General features: G+C 47.4%; 1 long non-coding RNA gene across 1 annotated transcript in view; it reads right to left on the bottom strand.

Moving 5' to 3' along the window:
• The window catches only part of LOC120999856, a 53,635-nt gene extending 32,348 nt beyond the window's left edge, over positions 1-21,287 (bottom strand). Inside the window, exon 1 of the long non-coding RNA XR_005778661.1 lies at positions 21,128-21,287. This is a non-coding gene — a long non-coding RNA (uncharacterized LOC120999856). The remainder of the gene's footprint in view (positions 1-21,127) is intronic.
• Between the last annotated feature and the right edge of the window lie 3,863 nt (positions 21,288-25,150).

Raw genomic sequence — 25,150 nt, 5'->3', positions numbered from 1 at the left:
ACCCCATCTAAGAAACTACACCCCTCAAGGTATTCAAAACTGATTTTACAAACTTTGTTAACCCTTTAGGTGTTCCACAAGAATTATTGGCAAATGGACATGAAATTTAAGAATTAAATTTTTTGGGCAAATTTTCCATTTTAATCCATTTTTTCCAGTAACAAAGCAAGGGTTAACAGCCAAACAAGACTCAATATTTATTGCCCTGATTCTGTAGTTTGCAGAAACACCCCATATGTGGTCGTAAACTGCTGAACGGGCACACGGCAAGGCGTAGAGGGAAAGGAGCGCCGTGTTCTTTTTGGAAGGCAGATTTTGCTGGATTCGTTTATTTACACCATGTCCCATTTGAAGCCCCCCGATGCACCTCTAGAGTAGAAACTCCATAAAAGTGACCCCATTTTGGAAACTACGGGATAAGGTGGCAGTTTTGTTTGGACTATTTTTAGGGTACATATGATCTTTGGTTGCTCTATATTTAATTTTTGTGAGGCAAGGTTACCAAAAATAGAAATTCTGAAATTTAATCTCCATTTGCCATAAACTGTTGAGGAACAACTAAAGGGTTAATAAAGTTTGTAAAATCTGTTTTGAATACCTTGAGGGGTGTAGTTTCTTAGATGGGGTCACTTTTATGGAGTTTCTACTCTAGGGGTGCATCAGGGGTTCTTCAAATGGGACATGGTGCCAAAAAAAAAGGCCATCAAAATCTGCCTTCCAGAAACCATATGGCGTTCCTTTTCTTATGCGCCCTACCGTTTGGTCATACAGCAGTTTACGACCACTGCAGAATCAGGGTAATAAATATTAAATTTTGTTTGGCTGTTAACCCTTGCTTTGTTACTGAAAAAATTGATTAAAATGGAAAATTTGGCAAAAAATAGCTGTTTTGGCACCGTTTTTATTTTATTTTTTTGACCGTGTTCATCTGAGGGGTTAGGTCATGGGGTATTTTTATAGAGAAGATTCTTACGGACGCGGCAATACCCAATATCTCTACTTTTTAAAAATGTATTTAGGTTTTACACTATATTATCCTTTTTTAAACAAAAAATTAAAAACATTTTAGTATCTCCATAGTCTAAGAGTCCGTTTTTTTTTTTTTTTTTTTGCCGATTGTCTTAGGTAGGGGCTCATTTTTTGCGGGATGAGAGGATGGTTTTATTGGCACTATTTTGGGGGGCATTTGAATTTTTGATCGCTTGCTATTACACTTTTAGTGATGTAAGGTGACAAAAAAATACCTTTTCTTGCACCGTTTTTATTTTTTTGACCGTGTTTATCTGAGGGGTTAGGTCATGGGGTATTTTTATAGAGAAGATTCTTAAGGACGCGGCGATACCTAATATGTCTACTTTTGCATTTATTTTAGTTTTACAAAACATCATTTTTAAAAAAAAATAAAAAATTTTGGGGGTGTCTCAACTCTGAGAACCATAGTTTTTTTTCGATTGTCAGTGGCTAAATGGAATTAAAATTTCGGAAGGGGATTATAAATTTAGTACTCCATGGAAGTGTGGTACCCCCTGAAGCAACTAATAATGCAGAGGCCCGGATGATCGGGGCACGTGTCACACTGAGTGGTGGTGTCCTTCCGTATCCCCCTCCTGTGACACACTCTTTTTTTGGGTCCGTCCCTTCTTTCCAGTATGGGGGACCACACCTGGAAAGTGTTGGCCAGGTACGATACGTGCGCCTACAGTTCTTGAGGTACTCTGGCCTGCTCTTTCCCATTCAGAAAAGATCAGGTCCTTGAGTACTGCCTCATAGAACTGAAGGTATTTCCCTGTGTTGCCAGCGCTCTGGGACAGCACAAAAGAGATGTACAAGGCAACCTGTACCAAGTAGACCGCAACTTTTTTGTACCATGCCCGGGTTTTGCGCATGGCGTTATATGGCTTGAGGACTTTATCAGAGAGATCAACTCCTCCCATATACCGATTGTAGTCGACAATACAATCGGGCTTGAGGACCGTTGCCGCGGTACCTCGCACAGGGACAGGGTTGATCCCGTTACCGTGAATTGTGGACAGTAGTACAAGGACATCCTCTCTTGTCCTTATATCTGACCTGCAACAGGTTTCCACTGGTAAGGGCACGGGACTCATCCCTGGGAATAGGTACCTGGAGGGGGAGGGTAGGAAGGCCGCGTTAATTTTTCCGCACGGTCCCACAAGCGGACGTGGATCTGGCGGCGAGGGACTGGGACAAGGGGATACTAGTATAAAAGTTATCCACGTACGGGTGGTAACCCTTATCTAGCAGTGGGTGCATAAGGTCCCACACAAGTTTCCCGCTAACACCCAGAGTGGGGGGACATTCTGGGGGTTGAATACGGGAATCTCGCCCCTCGTACACAGGAAACTTGTAAGTGTACCCTGAGGTACTCTCACAAAGTTTGTACACCTTCACGCCATACCTCGCCAATGAGAGACTCATCAACCGCGACCTCCCTTCCAGGTACATAGGCCTCCAAAAATTTGGCCCCAAAGTGATCGATGACCGGCCTGATTTTGTACAGGCGATCATAGGCAGGATCACCTTGGGGGGGGGACATGCTGCATTATCTGCATAATGCAGGCATTTCCGAATGGCCTCAAAACGGGAGCGTGTCATGGCCGTACTGTAAAGTGGGGTCTGGTAGAGGACGTCCCCACTCCAGTACAGCCTGACACTGGGTTTTTTGACTAGGCCCATGTGCAGCACGAGGCCCCAAATTGTCCTTATCTCAGCTGCACTGACTGGATATCACGGTCGGCGTGGCTATCACATACGTGACACAGAGGGAGGGAACGAGGAAGGCCCTGCCCAAGTGAGAGGGAAGATGGTGACCCCTGACTCACCTGGCGGCTGGCACCTGGCTGCCCTGACGTCCCTAGACGGGTTCCTCACCCGTACGCCGATCACGTGCCTAAAGCCCTGGCTTTCCCTGAGCTGAGCCCTAGGTAGTGAACAGGGCGATGGGAACACTAGTCCGCACCACTAACTCTAAGGGAAAACACCAAGGGGAGGACAGACAACACAGACTCAACATATATTCCCAGGTGGGCGACAACAGGAGACAACAATAAGCCAAACAGGGATCCGGAGGGTAGCACACAGGAACAACAACCAGGATTAACCACTCCAGTGGGTCAGTATAGATGTCCAGGCAGGAAGCTCTATAACTGGCAACTAGAGAAGTGTGAGGGGAGAATATAAGGAGGTAGGGAGTGGCAGACACGAAACAGCTGAGGAGGAGAAGCTACGGATCCCTGAGAGAGACAAAAAGGATAGCAAGGCAAACACAGAAAACAATAACTAAGAAACACCATGATCTTTAGATATAGAGCGCGCAGCCACCCGCTGCGACTTCCTGACCCCGGGTATAACGGAGTCAGACGTGGCTCTTGATACCCTCGTGACAGTACCCCCCCTTTCACGAGGGGCCTCCGGACACTCAGGACCAGGTCTCTCCGGATGAGAGGCATGGAAAGTCTGAATTAACCTGTTGGCGTTTACCTCTGACGCTGGAACCCACATTCTTTCCTCGGGACCGTAACCCCTCCAATGCACAAGATACTGAAGAGAGCGGCGGACCCGACGAGAATCAACAATTCTGGCTATTTGAAACTCCAGATTACCATCCACAATAACAGGAGGAGGTGGCAGCGGCGATGGTTCTAGAGGTGAAACATACTTCTTGAGTAACGATTTATGGAAGACGTTATGGATCTTAAAAGTCTGAGGTAGCTCCAGGCGAAAAGCCACAGGGTTAATGACGGCTACTATTTTATAGGGACCAATGAACCTAGGACCCAGTTTCCAAGAAGGAACCTTCAACTTAATATTCCTAGTAGACAACCACACATAGTCATTCACTCCTAGGTCCGGACCTGGCGACCGTTTCTTATCGGCCATGCATTTATATTTACCACTCATCTTTTTCAAGTTAACTTGCACCTTCTGCCATACCGATGAAAGATGAAGAAAACCTTTCCTCTTCGGGAACCCCAGAAGACCCCCCCTCTTTGAAAGTACAAAATTGGGGATGAAAACCGTATGCACCAAGGAATGGTGACTTGCCAGTGGACTCCTGATAATGATTATTTATGGCAAACTCAGCTAACGGTAAGTATGATGACCACAACTCTTGGTTTTCAGACACAAAACACCTTAAATATGTTTCTAGGTTTTGGTTGGTACGCTCAGTCTGTCCATTCGACTGAGGATGGAAAGCTGAGGAAAAGGACAAGTGAACCCCCAAACGGGAACAAAAAGCTTTCCAAAACTTAGAAATAAACTGGGTTCCCCGATCCGAAACCACATCGGAAGGGACCCCGTGAAGCTTCACGATTTCACTGATAAACACCTGAGCGAGAGTTTTAGCATTAGGAAGTGCGGGTAGCGCAATAAAGTGTACCATTTTGCTAAACCTGTCTACTACTACCAAGATAACTGTTTTACCCGCCGACAACGGTAAGTCAGTGATGAAATCCATAGACAGATGTGTCCATGGCCTATTGGGAATGAAAAGTGGCAATAAAGACCCTGCTGGACGTGTATGAGAGACTTTCGCGCGTGCACAAGTAGAACAAGTAGACACAAAATCCATTACATCCTGACGCAACCTTGGCCACCAAAAACGACGAGACAAAAGCTCCAAGGTTGCTTTACTACCCGGGTGTCCAGCAAGTGCCGAATTATGATGTTCTTTTAATAATTCAAGACGCAGGTTTAACGGTACAAACAATTTCTCTGAGGGGCAAGAGGCCGGGGCGTCCCCCTGAGCCTCTAACACCTTTCCCTCTAGAACAGAGTGTACAGCAGAGACAACCACTCCTCTTTGTAAAATAGGTACCGGATCACAAACATTACCCCCTCCAGGGAAACTACGAGATAATGCGTCTGCCTTGGTATTTTTTGCCCCAGGACGATAGGTGATTACAAAGTTAAATCTGGTAAAGAATAGCGACCACCTAGCTTGTCTAGGGGTGAGACGTTTAGCCGATTCTAGGTACAGAAGGTTCTTGTGATCCGTAATCACCGTGACGGGGTGGATTGCTTCCTCTAAGAAGTGACGCCACTCTTCAAGCGCCAGTTTAATCGCCAACAGTTCCCTATTTCCAATATCATAATTCTTCTCTGCAGAAGATAATTTTTTGGAAAAGAAAGCGCAAGGACGCCATTTGCCAGGAGACGGACCCTGAGACAATACAGCTCCCACTCCCACCTCTGACGCATCTATCTCGACAATAAAAGGCTGGGAGACATCAGGTTGAATTAGAACAGGTGCCGAGGTAAACCTCTCCTTTAGAGAGGAAAATGCATCTTTAGCGGCGTCAGACCATTTGGAAAAATCCGTCCCCTTCCTAGTCATGTCGGTAAGGGGTTTAACGATCACTGAATAATTTTTAATGAACTTTCTATAGAAATTAGCGAAACCCAAAAACCGTTGTAGGGCTTTAAGGTTCTCAGGAAGATCCCAATCTAAAATTGCCTGGACCTTCCCAGGATCCATGCGGAAACCTGAAGCAGATAATAGATATCCCAGGAACTGTAATTCCTGAACAGCGAAGACACATTTTTCAATTTTCGCATATAATTTATTCGTCCGTAGGACCTGCAGTACTTGCCTGACATGCACCTCATGTGTTTTCAGATCAGCCGAATAAATTAAGATATCATCTAGGTATATGACTACAAACCTGCCGATGAGATGACTAAAAATATCATTAACGAAATGTTGGAAGACAGCAGGGGCATTGGTCAGACCGAAAGGCATAACAAGATTTTCATAATGCCCCTCAGGGGTGTTAAAAGCTGTCTTCCACTCATCCCCTTCCCTGATACGAATCAGATTGTAGGCCCCCCTAAGATCAAGTTTGGAGAACCACTTAGCACCCGCAATCTGATTAAAAAGGTCAGGAATGAGAGGAAGAGGGTATGGGTCACGGATGGTTATCTGGTTTAACTCACGGAAATCTAAGCAAGGACGCAGGCCCCCATCTTTCTTTTTAACAAAGAAAAACCCTGCAGCCACGGGTGAAGAAGAGGGTCTGATGTGTCCCTTAGCCAGACTCTCGGAGATATAATCTTTCATGGCTTGTCTCTCGGGACCCGAAAGATTATACAACCTGGACTTGGGTAATTTTGCCCCGGGAATCAGGTTAACCGGGCAATCATAAGGACGATGAGGTGGTAGTTTCTGACAACCCTTTTCAGAAAAAACGTCCTCAAAGTCCGAAATAAATGTAGATAGGGAAGCTATGGAGGCGATTAAGCAATTGTTATTTAAGCAATTCTCTCTGCAATGCTCACTCCACTCCAATATCTCCCTGGCCTGCCAATCCACCACTGGATTGTGCGCTACCAACCAGGGAAGACCCAATACCACCGGAGAGGGAAGGCCCTCCAGAACGTAACATGAAAGACACTCATTATGGTGGTCCCCTACCCGAAGGTGTAAATCACGAACAATGTGGGTGAGGTTTCTCTGAGACAGAGGAGCAGAATCTATAGCGAATACGGGAATAGGTCTCTGCAGCGTACAGAGAGACAAACCCATAGTGCGGGCAAAATGGGCATCAATCAAGTTTACCCCTGCTCCACTGTCTAGAAAAACAGAAATAGACTCCGTCTTAACACCAAAAACAATGACCGCTGGTAACACAAATTGAGATGTTCGTATGGAGGAAACGTATACCCCCCGGCTGACATCCTCCGCACAGCCCGGGGTTAGTAGTTTTCCGACGGTCTTTTGTTTTTGAGAAAGGAGGGACAGACATTAATGAAATGACCCCTCCCCCCACAGAAAAAACAAGCCCCCCCCCTACGGCGAATCTCGGGAGGACGGACCTGACGAGAAGTTCCGCCTAGCTGCATAGGCTCATCTAAGTCAGTACAGGCTGACTGTTGCTTGGGAGAGGTAACCAATTGCTCCGGAATTTTCGATCTCTCCCTAAGACGTCTATCTATTCTGATAGAGAGGGACATAACAGCATCAAGGGAAAGGGGGGTCTCATACAGCGCCAGTGCATCCTTAACCCTTTCAGATAACCCAGAGCAGAACTGACTCCTGAGAGCCGGGTCGTTCCACTGAGTATCCGTAGCCCACCTACGGAACTCTGAGCAATATTCCTCTGCTGACCGATCTCCCTGTAGGAGTCTCCGTAACTTCGACTCAGCCAGGGCGACTCGGTCAGGGTCATCATATATGAGACCCAAAGCCCCAAAAAATCCCTCCACTGACCGAAGAGCCTGAGAACCAGGGGGTAACGAGAACGCCCAGGATTGCGGATCCCCCTGAAGCAGGGAAATGACAATCCCAACCCGCTGTTCTTCATGACCTGAGGAGTAAGGGCGCAACTTAAAATATAATTTGCAGGCCTCACGGAACGTTGCAAATTTGTCCCTTCCCCCAGAAAATCTGTCGGGAAGAGCAACCTTGGGTTCAGTGACAACCTGGTTACCCATAGCAACCGCTGGGGGTGCGGTCTGCTGCATTTGCTGCTGTTGTTGGAGAACAGACGCCTTCAATCCTTCCACCTCCAAAGACAGGCTTTGAAGCTGTTCTGCCAAGGCATCAATAGGATCCATATTGGATTCTAAGTAGAGAGAGAAAAAAAAAACAACAAACAAAAAATTAAAAAAAAAAAAATTATTTTTTTTTTCTCAAAAAGTAAGGGCCAGTTATAATATCACGGTCGGCGTGGCTATCACATACGTGACACAGAGGGAGGGAACGAGGAAGGCCCTGCCCAAGTGAGAGGGAAGATGGTGACCCCTGACTCACCTGGCGGCTGGCACCTGGCTGCCCTGACGTCCCTAGACGGGTTCCTCACCCGTACGCCGATCACGTGCCTAAAGCCCTGGCTTTCCCTGAGCTGAGCCCTAGGTAGTGAACAGGGCGATGGGAACACTAGTCCGCACCACTAACTCTAAGGGAAAACACCAAGGGGAGGACAGACAACACAGACTCAACATATATTCCCAGGTGGGCGACAACAGGAGACAACAATAAGCCAAACAGGGATCCGGAGGGTAGCACACAGGAACAACAACCAGGATTAACCACTCCAGTGGGTCAGTATAGATGTCCAGGCAGGAAGCTCTATAACTGGCAACTAGAGAAGTGTGAGGGGAGAATATAAGGAGGTAGGGAGTGGCAGACACGAAACAGCTGAGGAGGAGAAGCTACGGATCCCTGAGAGAGACAAAAAGGATAGCAAGGCAAACACAGAAAACAATAACTAAGAAACACCATGATCTTTAGATATAGAGCGCGCAGCCACCCGCTGCGACTTCCTGACCCCGGGTATAACGGAGTCAGACGTGGCTCTTGATACCCTCGTGACACTGGAGTCCAGCCACCGGCCCTAGCCAAAATGGATCCTGGGTGTTGAGCAATGAACTGTTGGGCGTACAAGTTTGTTTGCTCCACCATCAGATTCACAAAGTGGTCACTGAAAAAAAGACTAAAATAGTCATATTCAGTGAAGCCCACTGTGGGAATCTGGATTCCTGGTTGGCCAACAAAATCAGGAATCACAGGCTCAAAATCCTCTGGGGTACACCATGCAAGTTCACTGGTAGGGGGCTCAGGTGGACTTATCTGGTGGGCTGGAAAACTAGTACAAGCCCCAGAGCTGCTCGTACTAGTGTGGGCCACAGGGTCCCTGGCATGGCGGTCCCCTTGCTCTGCCTTGCGGCGTCTCCGCCGCCTTGGGGTCTCATTATCATTGCTAGATTATGAGGAGGACGCGGAGGAAAGTGGGGTCATCCTAGTCCTCACTGGGGCTCTTGGAGTCGGAGGCAAGCTGGGCGTATGCCTCCTCGGCCGAGAACATCCGGCGGGCCATAGGGGAGTGTGTGTGTGTGCATGCGTGGAAAACTTTATTTAGTGTGCGTGTGTGTGGGGGCACAGGTGTTCATGGACTTTGCCCTAAACCTAACAGAAAAAAAAAACTAAATAAAAAAAAGTGAAAATCCAAAAAAAAGGCAAAAATAAAATGAAAAAAGATTCAAACTTGCTGATCAGACGATCCTAACCTAACCTAACCTTTCCCTAAAGTACCTTTTAGTGCCAGATGGCACTGTGGAGGGTCAGAAGGGGGGTGCTAGGCACAGATGGGGGTGCTGGGTCAGGAGATCTGACTCAGGCTGCTCTCTCTCCTCGCTCCCGGACGCAGAATGGAGGAGGAGAGGAGAGCTGGGGGGAGTTAACACCCACCCGCCCGTACAGCCAATAGGAAGCGATCCTGTGAGGTGATGTCACCATCACCTCACAGGATATAAGGATGGTAATTGGTGGTGTATTATCACACCACCGATCGCCATTCTATTTCGGGTTATGGGGTCACCAGAGACCCAAATAACCCAGAAACGCAGCAAACCGCAGGTCTGAATTGACCTGCGGTTTGCTGCGATCGCCAATACGGGGGGTCACAGGACCCCCCTCTGCATTATTTTTATGTATTTTATGTTATTTAAAGTCATTTACCTATCCACATTTGTTTGCAGAGCACTTATCATGCTCTTAACCACATTTTGCTGCCATTTGCAGCCCTCTAGCCCTTTCCATGACATTTTTAGAGCCATGTTAGTGCTCCAAAGTTCGGGTCCCCATTGACTTAAATGGGGTTCGGGTTCAGGGTCAAGTTCGGGTCCCGAACTCAAATTTTTTTGTAAAGTTCGGCCGAACCCATCGAACCCGAACATCCAGGTGTCCACTCAACTCTAGTCATGAGATAACATTAGTGTAATCTGTTACCACTGGTTTCCATAAAGGTTCAGACAGAGAGATTATACCCTTGTGGAGTCACTTAGGTCAGGTTCATATCTGCGTTGAGAACTCCGGCAGTCTGTTCTGGTGGAGAAACAGACTGCTGGATTTCACCGTATTTGGCATTGCCGGATACCAGGCATCGTGCACCGCCAGATCCCCATTCACTGTAATGTGATCCGGCGGTAATCTGGACTTAAAAAGTTGCATGTACCATTTTTTTGTCTGGCTAAAAGCAGACATGTATGCCGCATACAGTGACCAGATTACAGTGCCGGAGTTCACAACGCAGATGTGAAACCGGCCTTAGAGATTCCTGCTACTGAAAATACGACATACATTTCTAAGCAAACATTCATTCATTTGAATTGACCCATGTGTAGAATAAGATTATCTCTAGGCAATGCTAAAGGTCTTAGCTTTCTATAAGAACCATTTCATTGTGCAAAATCTGTTGTGTCCAGTATATACAGACTCCAACAATTCTCACGTGAATTTAGGATGTATCAGAAAACTATTCTGATCTTTCCACTAAAACCATTCCACTGTAAGGCCTTGTTCACACTTTAGTGAATCAAGGATGTGTGCTGTCTGTGCCCTCCATAGACAGAACACAGATTCATTAATTTTTAATGTGTTTGTTCACACACAAGTGATTTTCCATTTACCATGGGTCAGAGATAAAATCACAGGAGCATGCACTACTTTGGTCAGTGAAGCAGATTAAACATACCCATTGAAGTCTATGGGTCTGTGAAAAAGCAATGACACAACACAGATGGTATCCAAGTTCTGTCAATGTTTTTTCATGGACCATTGGTAGGAAATTAATTTTCTGATTATCAGTGTTCTTGGAATACGAATGACACACAGAGGGCAAAAAACGGATACACGGAGCAAACACGGATCCTTCACAGATATCTTTATGGATGAAAGACGGATGGATTTTCCATGGATGTCAACGGACATGGAAATGTGGACGAGGTTTAAGCCTAGGGCTACATGTAGACTTTGGTTGCCCGATATCATTGTCACAAAAAAGTTGGCCAAAAAATATTTGCAATTTGTCGGCGACTTGCTTTTCATCTTGGTTTGTTTTAGTGTGCAGTATGGCTGGGGATTATATGTTGTTTAAAATGTATAGCATCCATTAGACACTAATCGTCACATGCGACTTACACAGAATTCTTTGCCGGCTAAGTCAGGCTACTTTCACACTAGCGTTCGGAGCGGATCCGTCTGATGTTTCATCAGACGGATCCGCTCCGATAATGCAGACGTTCGCATCCGTTCAGAACGGATGCATCTGCATTAAAACTTAGAAAATTTTCTAAGTGTGAAAGTTGTCTGAGCGGATCCGTTCAGACTTTACATTGAAAGTCAATGGGGAACGGATCCGCTTGAAGATTGAGCCATATTGTGTCATCTTCAAGCGGATCCGTCCCCATTGACTTACATTGTAAGTGTGGACGGATCCGCTCGCCTCCGCACGGCCAGGCGGACACCCGAACGCTGCAAGCAGCGTTCAGGTGTCCGCTCACTGAGCGGAGCAGAGGCTGAACGCTGGCAGGCGGATGCATTCTCAGTGGATCCGCCTCCACTGAGAATGCATTGGGGCCAGACGGATGCGTTCGGGGCCGCTCGTGAGCCCCTTCAAACGGTGCGCACGAGCGGACACCCGAACGCTAGTGTGAAAGTAGCCTCACATGCGTCCTAAAACCAAAAATCCATTAGATTTGAGTTTATTTTTTGCGACAGTTGAAATTAAAGTTGCATTTGTTCAGGTGTCGCAACGGGACCGCATTCACAGTCACCATGTAGCACTAGCCTTAAGAAATTCCTCATTTGGATTGTAGCAGAGGGAAGAAAACATAATGATGCGATAGATAACACAATAGCACAGAGAGGCCCTGACATTTAGCAGTCGTTCTTTTCTTCCATAGGACACCAGTATGTGCCAAGTCAGAGTCTGCAAATGATAATGATAACGAGAAAGAGTCTATAATTAGATGTTTGCACTAATTGTTAATGCTATATAAACAGTGCAGCTTAATGTCAACTTGCACAGCAGGAGGGGAGGTTTGCTTTTAGGCCCTCTTCTCTTTGTTCTTCTGTCATATTGATCACACTGCTGAGACTTTGGCAATTATTACAATTATAGTAGCAAAGGCAGTCGTTTCATCCTAGCTTAGTCTCAGGAACCACGGGGGCCCCTGAGATTACAATTTCTGAGAAATAGAGAAAAAAGAAACTGTTGGAGAACAGAATTGACTTTTTTGCTCTACAGCGAAGCCTACTTGTTCAACTTAAATTATGAAAATTCTTTTTATCTGATATCCAATAATGCAGAAACTCCGGCAGAGGACTGACTGCAAGAGGAAGATAATCCAGCACCTAGGGTGGCCAGAAGCAAAATGGAGCAGGGAGAACCAATTATGAACCATGTTGGTGAAATATAACTTTTAATGATTTATTCCACATCATGTGCTCATGGCTGTCATGGGTGGGTGAGGTTGTGTCCATTGAACTGCAGTTCATGCACACGACCGTTGTTTTATTCCGTGTCCGTTGCGCCGTTTTTTGTGATTTTCTGCGGACCTATTAATTTTCAATGGGTCCGTTGAAAACTCAGCTAATGCACCGTTTGCCATCCGCGTCTGTGATCCGTGGTTCCAGTCCGTCCAAAAAATTTAACCTGTCCTATTATTTTCGCAGAAAACGGTTCGTGGACCCATTCAAGTCAATGGGACCGCTAAAAAACCCGGAGGCACACAAGATTGTCGTCCGTGCGTCCGCATCCGTTTTTTTCCTATCATTTGCATGGCAAACCTGTCTTAGACTTTTTTTTACATTCCTTTATGTCTGGTGGTCCTCCAAAAATAAAGGAAGACACACGGAAACAAAAACGGAAACGGATCACGCAACAACGGAACCCCGTTTTGCGGAACGGAACATAACAACGGTCGTGTGCATGAGGCCTTAGCAATCAGAATTTCACACAGCCTGTGGCCACATGATTTTTCCACAAAAATCGTGGCATAGTTTGGCTTTGCCCTACAATATTTTATTAATCCAATAAATGGCTCTCACTCCAATAGTTTGAATTGTTGATTATATGGTTTATTATCTTGTTTGTACACTTCCCCTCTGATTGTAAAGTCTAGTGGAGTGTGTTGCTGCTATATAAATAAAGATGAATAATAATAATACAAGGTGAAAAACTTAAAGAATACTTGCCACAAACAGCTCAGCTTAGGGTACTTTCACACTGGCGTTTTGAATTCCGTTTGTGAGATCCGTTTCAGGGATCTCACAAACGGTTCAAAACGGATCAGTTCAGCCCCAATGCATTCTGAATGGATAAGGATCCGTTCAGAATGCATCAGTTTGGCTCCGTTCAGCCTCCATTCCACTCTGGATGCGGACACCAAAACGCTGCTTGCAGCGTTTTGGTGTCCGCCTGGAGATGCGGAGCCAAACGGATCCGTCCTGACTTACAATGTAAGTCAATGGGGACGGATCCGTTTTCACTGACACAATATGGTGCTGTTGAAAATGGATCCGTCCCCCATTGACTTTCAATGTAAGTCAAGATTGATCCGTTTTGACTTAGACTTTTTTTTAAAAAGAATAATGCAAACGGATCCGTTCTGAACGGATACAAGCGTTTGCATTATAGGTGCAGATCCGTCTGTGCAGATACCAGACGGATCCGCACCTAACGCAGGTGTGAAAGTAGCCTTAGGCCTCATGCACACGACCGTTGTGTGCACCCGTGGCCGTTGTGTCGTTTTCCGTTTTTTTTCGCGGACCCATAGACTTTCAATGGGTCCGTGGAAAAATCGGAAAATGCACCGTTTTGCAGCCGCATCCGTGATCCGTGTTTCCTGGCCGTGAAAAAAATATGACCTGTCCTATTTTTTTCACGGCCAACGGTTCACGGACCCATTCAAGTCAATGGGTCCGTGAAAGAACACGGATGCACACAAGATTGGCATCCGTGTCCGTGATCCGTGGCCGTAGGTTAGTTTTTATACAGACGGATCCGAAGATCCGTCTGCATAAAGCTTTTTCAAAGCTGAGTTTTCACTTCGTGAAAACTCAGAACCGACAGTATATTCTAACACAGAAGCGTTCCCATGGTGATGGGGACGCTTCTAGTTAGAATACACTACAAACTGTGTACAAGACTGCCCCCTGCTGCCTGGCAGCACCCGATCTCTTACAGGGGGCCGTGATCAGCACAATTAACCCCTTCAGGTGCGGCACCTGAAAGGGTTAATTGTACTATCATATCCCCCTGTAAGAGATCAGGGCTGCCAGGCAGCAGGGGGCAGACCCCCCCCCCCCAGTTTAATTATCATTGATGGCCAGTGTGCCCCTCCCCCCCTCTATTGTAATAATTCGTTGGTGGCACAGTGTGCGCCCCCCCCTCCCTCCCTCTATTGTAATAATTTGTTGGTGGCACAGTGTGCGCCCCCCATCGGCCCCCCCTCCCTCTATAGCATTAACAACATTGGTGGCCAGTGTGCGGCCTCCCATCTCCCCCCCCCCCCCATCATTGGTGGCAGCGGAGTTCCGATCGGAGTCCCAGTTTAATCGCTGGGGCTCCGATCGGTAACCATGGCAACCAGGACGCTACTACAGTCCTGGTTGCCATGGTTACTTAGCAATAGTACAATAGTAGAAGATTCATACTTACCTGCTGCTGCGATGTTCGTGTCCGGCCGGGAGCTCCACCTACTGGTAAGTGACAGCCTCAGGTCTGTGCGGCGCATTGCTAAATGAACTGTCACTTACCAGTAGGAGGAGCTCCCGGCCGGACACGAACATCGCAGCTCCCAGGTAAGTATGAATCTTTTACTATTGTACTATTGCTAGTAACCCGCTGCCACCAAAGATCGGGAAGGGGGGGGGGGATGGGAGGCCGCACACTGGCCACCAATGTTGTTAATGCTATAGAGGGAGGGGGGGCCGATGGGGGGCGCACACTGTGCCACCAACGATTTATTACAATAGAGGGAGGAGGGGGGGGGGCGCACACTGTGCCACCAACGATTTATTACAATAGAGGGAGGAAGGGGGGGGCGGGGGGGCGCACACTGTGCCACCAACGATTTATTACAATAGAGGGAGGAAGGGGGGGGGCGGGGGGCGCACACTGTGCCACATACGAATTATTACAATAGAGGGAGGAAGGGGGGGGGGGGCCGCACTGGCCATCAATGATATTCAAACTGGGGAGGGGGGGGGTCTGCCCCCTTCTGCCTGGCAGCCCTGATCTCTTACAGGGGGATATGATAGTACAATTAACCCCTTCAGGTGCGGCACTTGAGGGGTTAATTGTGCTGATCACGGCCCCCTGTAAGAGATCGGATGCTGCTAGGCAGCAGGGGGCAGTCATGTACACAGTTTGTAGTATATTCTAACTAGAAGCGTCCCCATCACCATGGGAACGCCTCTGTGTTAGAATATACTGTCGGAAATGAGGTTTCACGATCTAACTCATATCCGACAGTATATTCTAACATAGAGGCGTTCCCATGGTGATGGGGACGCTTCAAGTTAAAATATACCATCGGATTGGAGAAAACTCCGATCCGATGGTATAAAAGGGACTCCAGACTTTACATTGAAAGTCAATGGGGACGGATCCGTTTGAAATGGCACCATATTGTGTCAACGTCAAACGGATCCGTCCCCATTGACTTGCATTGTAATTCAGGACGGATCCGTTTGGCTCCGCACGGCCAGGCGGACACCAAAACGACTTTTTTTTCATGTCCGTGGATCCTCCAAAAATCAAGGAAGACCCACGGACGAAAAAACGGTCACGGATCACGGAAAAACGGGACCCGTTTTTGCGGCCTTAGGCCTCATGAACACGACCGTATTTTTTTGCGGTCCGCAAAACGGGGTTCCGTTTTCCCGTGATCCGTGACCGTTTTTTCGTCCGTGGGTCTTCCTTGATTTTTGGAGGATCCACGGACATGAAAAAAAAGTCGTTTTGGTGTCCGCCTGGCCGTGCGGAGCCAAACGGATCCGTCCTGAATTACAATGCAAGTCAATGGGGACGGATCCGTTTGACGTTGACACAATATGGTGCCATTTCAAACGGATCCGTCCCCATTGACTTTCAATGTAAAGTCTGGAGTCCCTTTTATACCATCGGATCGGAGTTTTCTCCAATCCGATGGTATATTTTAACTTGAAGCGTCCCCATCACCATGGGAACGCCTCTATGTTAGAATATACTGTCGGATATGAGTTAGATCGTGAAACCTCATTTCCGACAGTATATTCTAACACAGAGGCGTTCCCATGGGGATGGGGACGCTTCTAGTTAGAATATACTACAAACTGTGTACATGATTGCCCCCTGCTGCCTGGCAGCACCCGATCTTTTACAGGGGGCTGTGATCAGCACAATTAACCCCTCAGGTGCCGCACCTGAAGGGGTTAATTGTACTATCATATCCCCCTGTAAGAGATCAGGGCTGCCAGGCAGCAGGGGGCAGACCCCCCCCCCCCCCCTCCCCAGTTTGAATATCATTGGTGGCCAGTGCGGCCCCCCCCCTTCCTCCCTCTATTGTAATAAATCGTTGGTGGCACAGTGTGGGCCCCCCCCTCCCTCCCTCTATTGTAATAAATCGTTGGTGGCACAGTGTGGGCCCCCCCCCTCCCTCCCTCTATTGTAATAAATCGTTGGTGGCACAGTGTGCGCCCCCCCCCCCTTCCTCCCTCTATTGTAATAAATCGTTGGTGGCACAGTGTGCGCCCCCCCCCCTTCCTCCCTCTATTGTAATAAATCGTTGGTGGCACAGTGTGCGCCCCCCATCGGCCCCCCCTCCCTCTATAGCATTAACAACATTGGTGGCCAGTGTGCGGCCTCCCATCTCTCCCCCCCCCCCCCCCCGATCATTGGTGGCAGCGGGTTACTAGCAATAGCACAATAGTAAAAGATTCATACTTACCTGGGAGCTGCGATGTTCGTGTCCGGCCGGGAGCTCCTCCTACTGGGAAGTGACGGTTCATTTAGCAATGCGCCGCACAGACCTGTCACTTACCAGTAGGTGGAGCTCCCGGCCGGACACGAACATCGCAGCAGCAGGTAAGTATGAATCTTCTACTATTGTACTATTGCTAAGTAACCATGGCAACCAGGACTGTAGTAGCGTCCTGGTTGCCATGGTTACCGATCGGAGCCCAAGCGATTAAACTGGGACTCCGATCGGAACTCCGCTGCCACCAATGATGGGGGGGGGGGAGATGGGAGGCCGCACACTGGCCACCAATGTTGTTAATGCTATAGAGGGAGGGGGGCCGATGGGGGGCGCACACTGTGCCACCAACGAATTATTACAATAGAGGGAGGGGGGGCGCACACTGTGCCACCAACGAATTATTACAATAGAGGGAGGGGGGGGGGGCCGCACTGGCCACCAACCTATTATTACAATAGAGGGGGGGGGGCCGCACTGGCCACCAACCTATTATTACAATAGAGGGGGGGGGGGGGCCGCATTGGCCATCAATGATATTCAAACTGGGGAGGGGGGGGGGGGGTCTGCCCCCTGCTGCCTGGCAGCCCTGATCTCTTACAGGGGGATATGATAGTACAATTAACCCTTTCAGGTGCCGTACCTGAAGGGGTTAATTGTGCTGATCACGGCCCCCTGTAAGAGATCGGGTGCTGCCAGGCAGCAGGGGGCAGTCTTGTACACAGTTTGTAGTGTATTCTAACTAGAAGCGTCCCCATCACCATGGGAACGCTTCTGTGTTAGAATATACTGTCGGCCTTAGGCCTCATGCACACGACCGTTGTGCGCACCCGTGGCCGTTGTGCCATTTTCAGTTTTTTTTCGCGGACCCATTGACTTTCAATAGGTCCGTGGAAAAATCGGAAAATGCACCGTTTTGCAGCCGCATCCGTGATCCGTGTTTCCTGGCCGTGAAAAAAATATGACCTGTCCTATTTTTTTCACGGCCAACGGTTCACGGACCCATTCAAGTCAATGGGTCCGTGAAAGGACACGGATGCACACAAGATTGGCATCCGTGTCCGTGATCCGTGGCCGTAGGTTAGTTTTTATACAGACGGATCCGAAGATCCGTCTGCATAAAAGCTTTTTCAAAGCTGAGTTTTCACTTCGTGAAAACTCAGAACCGACAGTATATTCTAACACAGAAGCGTTCCCATGGTGATGGGGACGCTTCTAGTTAGAATACACTACAAACTGTGTACAAGACTGCCCCCTGCTGCCTGGCAGCACCCGATCTCTTACAGGGGGCCGTGATCAGCACAATTAACCCCTTCAGGTGCGGCACCTGAAGGGGTTAATTGTGCTGATCACGGCCCCCTGTAAGAGATCAGGGCTGCCAGGCAGCAGGGGGCAGACCCTCCCCCCCCTCCCCAGTTTGAATATCATTGGTGGCCAGTGCGGCCCCCCCCCTCTATTGTAATAATAGGTTGGTGGCCAGTGCGGCCCCCCCTCCCTCTATTGTAATAATTCGTTGGTGGCACAGTGTGCGCCCCCCCCCTCCCTCTATTGTAATAATTCGTTGGTGGCACAGTGTGCCCCCCCCCCGCCCCCCCCCTTCCTCCCTCTATTGTAATAATTCATTGGTGGCACAGTGTGCGCCCCCCCCTCCTCCCTCCCTCTATTGTAATAATTCGTTGGTGGCACAGTGTGCCCCCCTCCCTCTATAGCATTAACAACATTGGTGGCCAGTGTGCGGCCTCCCATCTCCCCCCCCCCATCATTGGTGGCAGCGGAGTTCCGATCGGAGTCCCAGTTTAATCGCTGGGGCTCCGATCGGTAACCATGGCAACCAGGACGCTACTACAGTCCTGGTTGCCATGGTTACTTAGCAATAGTACAATAGTAGAAGATTCATACTTACCGGCTGCTGCGATGTTCGTGTCCGGCCGGGAGCTCCACCTACTGTTAAGTGACAGGTCTGTGCGGCGCATTGCTAAATGAACTGTCACTTACCAGTAGGAGGAGCTCCCGGCCGGAAGCAGACATCGCAGCTCCCAGGTAAGTATGAATCTTTTACTATTGTACTATTGCTAGTAACCCGCTGCCACCAATGATCGGGGGGGGGGGGTAGATGGGAGGCCGCACACTGGCCACCAATGTTGTTAATGCTATAGAGGGAGGGGGGGCCAATGGGGGGCGCACACTGTGCCACCAACGATTTATTACAATAGAGGGAGGAAGGGGGGGGCGCACACTGTGCCACCAACGAATTATTACAATAGAGGGAGGAAGGGGGGGGGGGGGCCGCACTGGCCACCAATGATATTCAAACTGGGGGGGGGGGGGGGTCTGCCCCCTGCTGCTTGGCAGCCCTGATCTCTTACAGGGGGATATGATAGTACAATTAACCCCTTCAGGTGCGGCACCTGAGGGGTTAATTGTGCTGATCACGGCCCCCTGTAAGAGATCGGATGCTGCTAGGCAGCAGGGGGTAGTCATGTACACAGTTTGTAGTATATTCTAACTAGAAGCGTCCCCATCACCATGGGAACGCCTCTGTGTTAGAATATACTGTCGGAAATGAGGTTTCACGATCTAACTCATATCCGACAGTATATTCTAACATAGAGGCGTTCCCATGGTGATGGGGACGCTTCAAGTTAAAATATACCATCGGATTGGAGAAAACTCCGATCCGATGGTATAAAAGGGACTCCAGACTTTACATTGAAAGTCAATGGGGACGGATCTGTTTGAAATGGCACCATATTGTGTCAACGTCAAACGGATCCGTCCCCATTGACTTGCATTGTAATTCAGGACGGATCCGTTTGGCTCCGCACGGCCAGGCGGACACCAAAACGACTTTTTTTTCATGTCCGCGGATCCTCCAAAAATCAAGGAAGACCCACGGACGAAAAAACGGTCACGGATCACGGGAAAACGGAACCCCATTTTGCGGACCGCAGAAAAAATATGGTCGTGTGCATGAGGCCTTAGTCTGTATGGATAGAATACAACACTGCAAAAAAAAAAACATGGCAGAGACCAACAACAAAAAATAACATATAAATACCAGCAGTAATATTTAATGGCAAATGTACTGTCCATATCAGGGTAAATGAGAAATATAGAATCCCATTAATACAGCTTCCTCAGGGTTGAAGGCCATGAACAGGACATCATCAGCAAAAAGCACTATTATTGCTGTTTACAAAGCCCCTTGTGTTCTGCAGGATCCGCAAAAATCCTAAGTTACATTGGGGAGCAATGTCTGTCATTTTCAGGCCGGCCTTTGTTTCCCCTTCCATAGCCGGAGGATAAGACTATTTTATGACCAGGTGTGCTCCCATCCCGATATGCCCCCACTCCCACCGTGTCCTGCTCAACTGTCGAAAACTTTTCGACAACGGCCATGCAACTTTCAACTATCTTTTCAGAAAAAAGCAGCTCCAGAGTGGTCTGGAGCATTATCTCCCTCCCTACTCCATAGGGATTAATTTCCTTTAGCTGGCCACTTGGTAGCATAAAAAAATGCATCCAATGTAATTTTAATTAGGAATTGATTTCAATGATTCAACAGGAAGTAGCAGAAACGTGATGTTTATTTCCTAACCATGAACGGGTTGGGGCCTTCTTGCTGTGGAGCTGCGCTTTGAGGCTCAGTCAGATTCTGGGAATTTGCAGTTTATATCATTAAATGGTAGTTGGAAAAAATATGGATTGTTTGATTTTCCACATTTGGTCTTTTTTTAGGAGCTGCTCATAATATTCTTACTTTCTGCAGTGAAGGTCAAAATGATTTAAGTCTGTTCTGCTGCATTATTCATGTCTATGTTCTCCCAGTAAAAGATAAGAACAGATTTTAAATACTTCAGCTCGAGTTCCAGAAATATTTTTCTCTCCTGTTAGAACATCGAACACCTCACAATTGCTCCATAGAGCTAGACTAGAGGCCTTGGGATATATTAGGCTATAATTAGATGCAATCAATAGGTTTTATAGTGAGATACTAGCAACACTGCTTTCATTACTTGCATATTTATGTGTATTGTGATTCTGAAAATCCTGAAAAAAGTTCTGTCAACCAAGAGAGTTTGGAACTCCTGGAATTACAGAATAGAGCTAAAACAGTCCCAATCATGGATTATTAAGCAATCACCCGATGGTCTAGCACTGACTCTAAGCCCTGTTGGCAGTCATCATTCTTGCACAGTTCACTCTGAGAGCAAGTACAGTGGATGTTTTACAAGGAAGACTTTGTATCTCTAGGCCACAAAGAGTAGGGTTTTAAAGGGAGTCTATCAGTAGTTTTGTCCATGCTAAACTCTAAACTGCTGACAGCACTAGGTAGGGGCTGGGAAGAGCAGTGCAAACATACCTTTTATGGAGCGTTTCTCATCAGGAGTAGTGAGACGGAAGATTTGTTCAGCTAGATTCTGCTCCTGCAAGTTCCTAGGGTGGGGATTCTCTGTGAAGTGCTCCCTGTACTGAGCTCCTTCACAAACCTGCCCTTCTTCTCTGATGTTCTGCTATCTCCACTCCAGGTGCTACCTGGTGCTGTAAACAATTTATTATAGTGAAAAGTGGCGACAGACACCCTTTAAAATGTCAGAGGTAGTTGTGGCAGCTTCCCTTGATTTGGCAATCTTGATATTCTTGGAACTGTGGTGTCTCAACCATCCTGGATTATCAGAAATCTATAAAAAATGGGGCTGGAGAAAAGAGTTTGCAGCAATTTGCAGCAATTGTACCTGTCTTCCCCGAACTGCAGCAACCAAACAGTAAAGACGAGGGGGGGGGGGGGGGGGAAGGGGGGCATTTATTAAGGGACTGGCAACCATTTTTGTAGCAAAAAATATTCGCAAGCCCATTTTTTAACCAGCTGTGCAACAATATTTTGTTATAGGGCAGTTTTACGCCTTGTTCGGCAGTTGGGTGGGGCGTGTGAGAGCCTGCGCCAGGGCTGGAACTCCAGTCCCAGCAAATTTATTAACATTTACACCTGGAAAGTAGTTTTTCTCTCCAGACGTACAGACTGCCTTAGATTCATCTAATTTATGACGAGGCACACACCCTGTCATAAATTATCCCAATCTTATGTCAGCGCAGGGGGAATCTAAGGTGTGAAAAGCCGGTCTTAGTAAATCACCCCCAAGATGTGACTTGTTCCTTGCCGCCTGAGTCTTGTTCCTAAGAAATCAAAGAGGTGCGGCTCAATTCTTCTGGTCTATTCTGGTTGCCTTTTAATGGATGAACTTACAGTTACCGGTACTTGCTGCCACCTGATTTTTTTGGGCTGGTTGTTGCTGCACTCTTAAAGGGACCAAGGAACAGAGGTGCACATTTACAAAGAGCTGTGTTTTCGCGCCGGTCTTTGTTTTCCTCTTGCGCTGCCGAAAGGATTAGACTAATTTATGATGAGTATCATCATAAACTTGGCTAATCCTCCTGCAGTCATGTGCCCGGCAGAAAAACTACAGCAGCCCCAGGCTGATGTTTCTAGCCAACATGTACACCTGTTTCCAGGCAAACGTTGGCAACTTTGCTGGGGCCGGTGCCCCTGAAACGACCCCGCTCCACCTCCATCCCGTCCAACTCTAGAAAGTTTTTGGACATCAGCTGTGCAACTTTATATTGTGGCAGGGCCGGTCAAAAAGAGAACTGGCAACAATTTTCACATTTAAGGCTACTTTCACACTCGCGTTTTGGGCGGATCCGTTATGGATCTGCAAAAATGGATCGGTTACAATAATACAACCGCATGCATCCGTCATGAACGGATCCGTTTGCATTTCATGAACTCCATTGAAAGTCAATGGGAGACAGATCCGTTTTCTATTGTGCCAGATTGTGTCAGAGAAAACTGATCCGTCCTGATTGACTTACATTGTGTGCCAGGACGGATCCGTTTGCCTCAGTTTCGTCAAGCGGACAGCAAAACGCTGCAAGCAACATTTGATGTCCGCCTCCAGGGCGGAATGGAGACTGATTGCAGGCAAACTGATGCATTCTGAACGGATCCTTTTTCATTCAGAATGCATTGGGGCAAAACTGATCCATTTTGGACCGCTTGTGAGAGCCCTGAACGGATCTCACAAACGGAAAGCCAAAACGCGATTGTGAAAGTAACCTAATACTTGATAAATGACCCCTAAATATTTAGATTAGAGGGCGAGGGTATAAGATGAGAGGGTCAGGGTGAAGACAAGAATAATATGAATACAATTTAGATGAATTTGTGGAGCTGAACTGTGAATGATCTAAGTGATGCACCAGGGTCCTGACTTCTAATGATTCACCTCCTGCACAAGTACTATGACTCAGTAGATACACAAATAACTGCTCAGCCAGGGCGTCATGGGTGAAATCAGTAGCAAAGCAGTGATCGGAGCTCACTTTCCAACTTCTGAGGGTGTGGGCTGTGAATGGGTCAGACATGAGCTCACAGGGAAGCTTTGTGCTAACATATTTATTCAGGGTAATGAATAGAAGCAGTGATCAAAGATCGAAGAAAAATAACCTGCTACTTACATATCATAATTCCTAACAACTAATATATGCAACATTCGGGTTCAGCATTTCCAGACTCCCCAAATGTAAATCCACATAGATTTGTAATTACATAAAACTACTGTTCTCATACAACTGTATAACTTGACTTGTTTGCCTTCTAGAAGTCCGGATGACCATACATGAAAATGACTGTGTCCCGCATCTGACACGAGATCAGGGGCGGACCGACCATAGACCCGTTAGGGAGATTTCCCAGTGGGCCGATGCCCAGGGGGCCCACCCAAGCCCTTCTCTCTGCCGCTGGCCAAGCACATAATGAACTCTCAGCGATAATTAATGCTGTGAGAATCAGGCACTCATGTACCCAGCCAGCGACCACACATGCCCTCTTGAATTCAACTGTTGTGGCCCGCACCTCACCTCCTAAGCCCCCTGCTCCATATGTTGATCAACGTGAATTGGAGGAGGACAGAAAATGGCATCTTCTGATGGCCACAACAAAGGGACAGCATTTTGGTGAACTAGGTAAATGCACCTATATATAGTCCTGATCAAAAGTTTAAGACCACTTGAAAAATGGCAAAAAATCATATTTAGCATTGCTGGATCTTAACAAGGTTCCAAGTAGAGCTTCAACATGCAACAAGAAGAAATGGGAGTGAGACAAAACATTTTTTGAGCATTCAATTTAATGAAAACAACGATAAAACTGAAACAGGCTGTTTTTCAGCTGATCAAAAGTTTAGACCACACCTCCAAAAAAAAACTAAACCCCCCCAAAACAGAAATCCAACTTCCAAACATGAACTCAGTAATGAGTAGCTCCGCCGTTATTGTTTATCACTTCAAAAATTTGTTTCGGCATGCTTGATGCAAGCGTTTCCATGAGGTGAGTGGGAACATTTCTCCAAGTGGTGAAGACGGCCGCACGAAGGCCATCTACTGTCTGGAACTGTTGTCCATTTTTGTAAACTTCCCTTGCCATCCATCCCCAAAGGTTCTCACTTGGATTTAGATCAGGGGAACACGCAGGATGGGCCAAAAGAGTGATGTTATTCTCCTGGAAGAAGTCCCTTGTCCTGCGGGCATTGTGTACTGTAGCGTTGTCCTGTTGAAAAACCCAGTCGTTACCACACAGATGAGGGCCCTCAGTCATGAGGAATGCTCTCTGCAACATCTGGACATAGCCAGCGGCCGTTTGACGCCCCTGCACTTCCTGAAGCTCCATTGTTCCACTGAAGGAAAAAGCACCCAGACCATTATGGCGCCCCCTCCACTGTGGCGCGTAGAAAACATCTCAGGTGGGATCTGCTTGTCATGCCAGTAATGTTGGAAACCATCAGGACCATCAAGGTTAAATTTTTTCTCATCAGAGAATAAAACTTTCTTCCACCTTTGAATGTCCCATGTTTGGTGCTCTCTTGCAAAGTCCAAACGAGCAGTTCTGTGGCGATCAAGGAGACGAGGTCTTTGAAGGCATTTTTTGTTTTTGAAGCCCTTCAGTCTCAGATGCCATCTGATGGTTATGGGGCTGCAGTCAGCACCAGTAAGGGCCTTAATTTGGGTCGAGGATCGTCCAGTGTCTTGACGGACAGCCAATTGGATCCTCCGGCTCAGTGCTGATGAAATTTTTTGGGGTCTTCCACTTGACTTTTTTGTTCCATAACCCTCAGGATCATTTAAGAAATTCCAAATGACTGTCTTACTGCGTCCCACCTCAGCAGCGATGGTGCGCTGTGAGAGACCCTGCTTATGCAGTTCAACAACCCTACCACGTTCAAAAAGGGAGAGTTTTTTTGCCTTTGCCATCACAATGTGTGACTACCTGACAGAAAATGACAATGAATCCACATCTTTTCACAGATTTGGCCTTTTAAAGACATGTGGT

Source organism: Bufo bufo, chromosome 1 (assembly GCF_905171765.1).
Source record: "Bufo bufo chromosome 1, aBufBuf1.1, whole genome shotgun sequence".
NCBI classification, from domain to species: Eukaryota; Metazoa; Chordata; class Amphibia; order Anura; family Bufonidae; genus Bufo; species Bufo bufo.
Note: the sequence above shows the minus strand (reverse complement) of the source record. Positions and strands in the feature narration are given on the sequence as shown.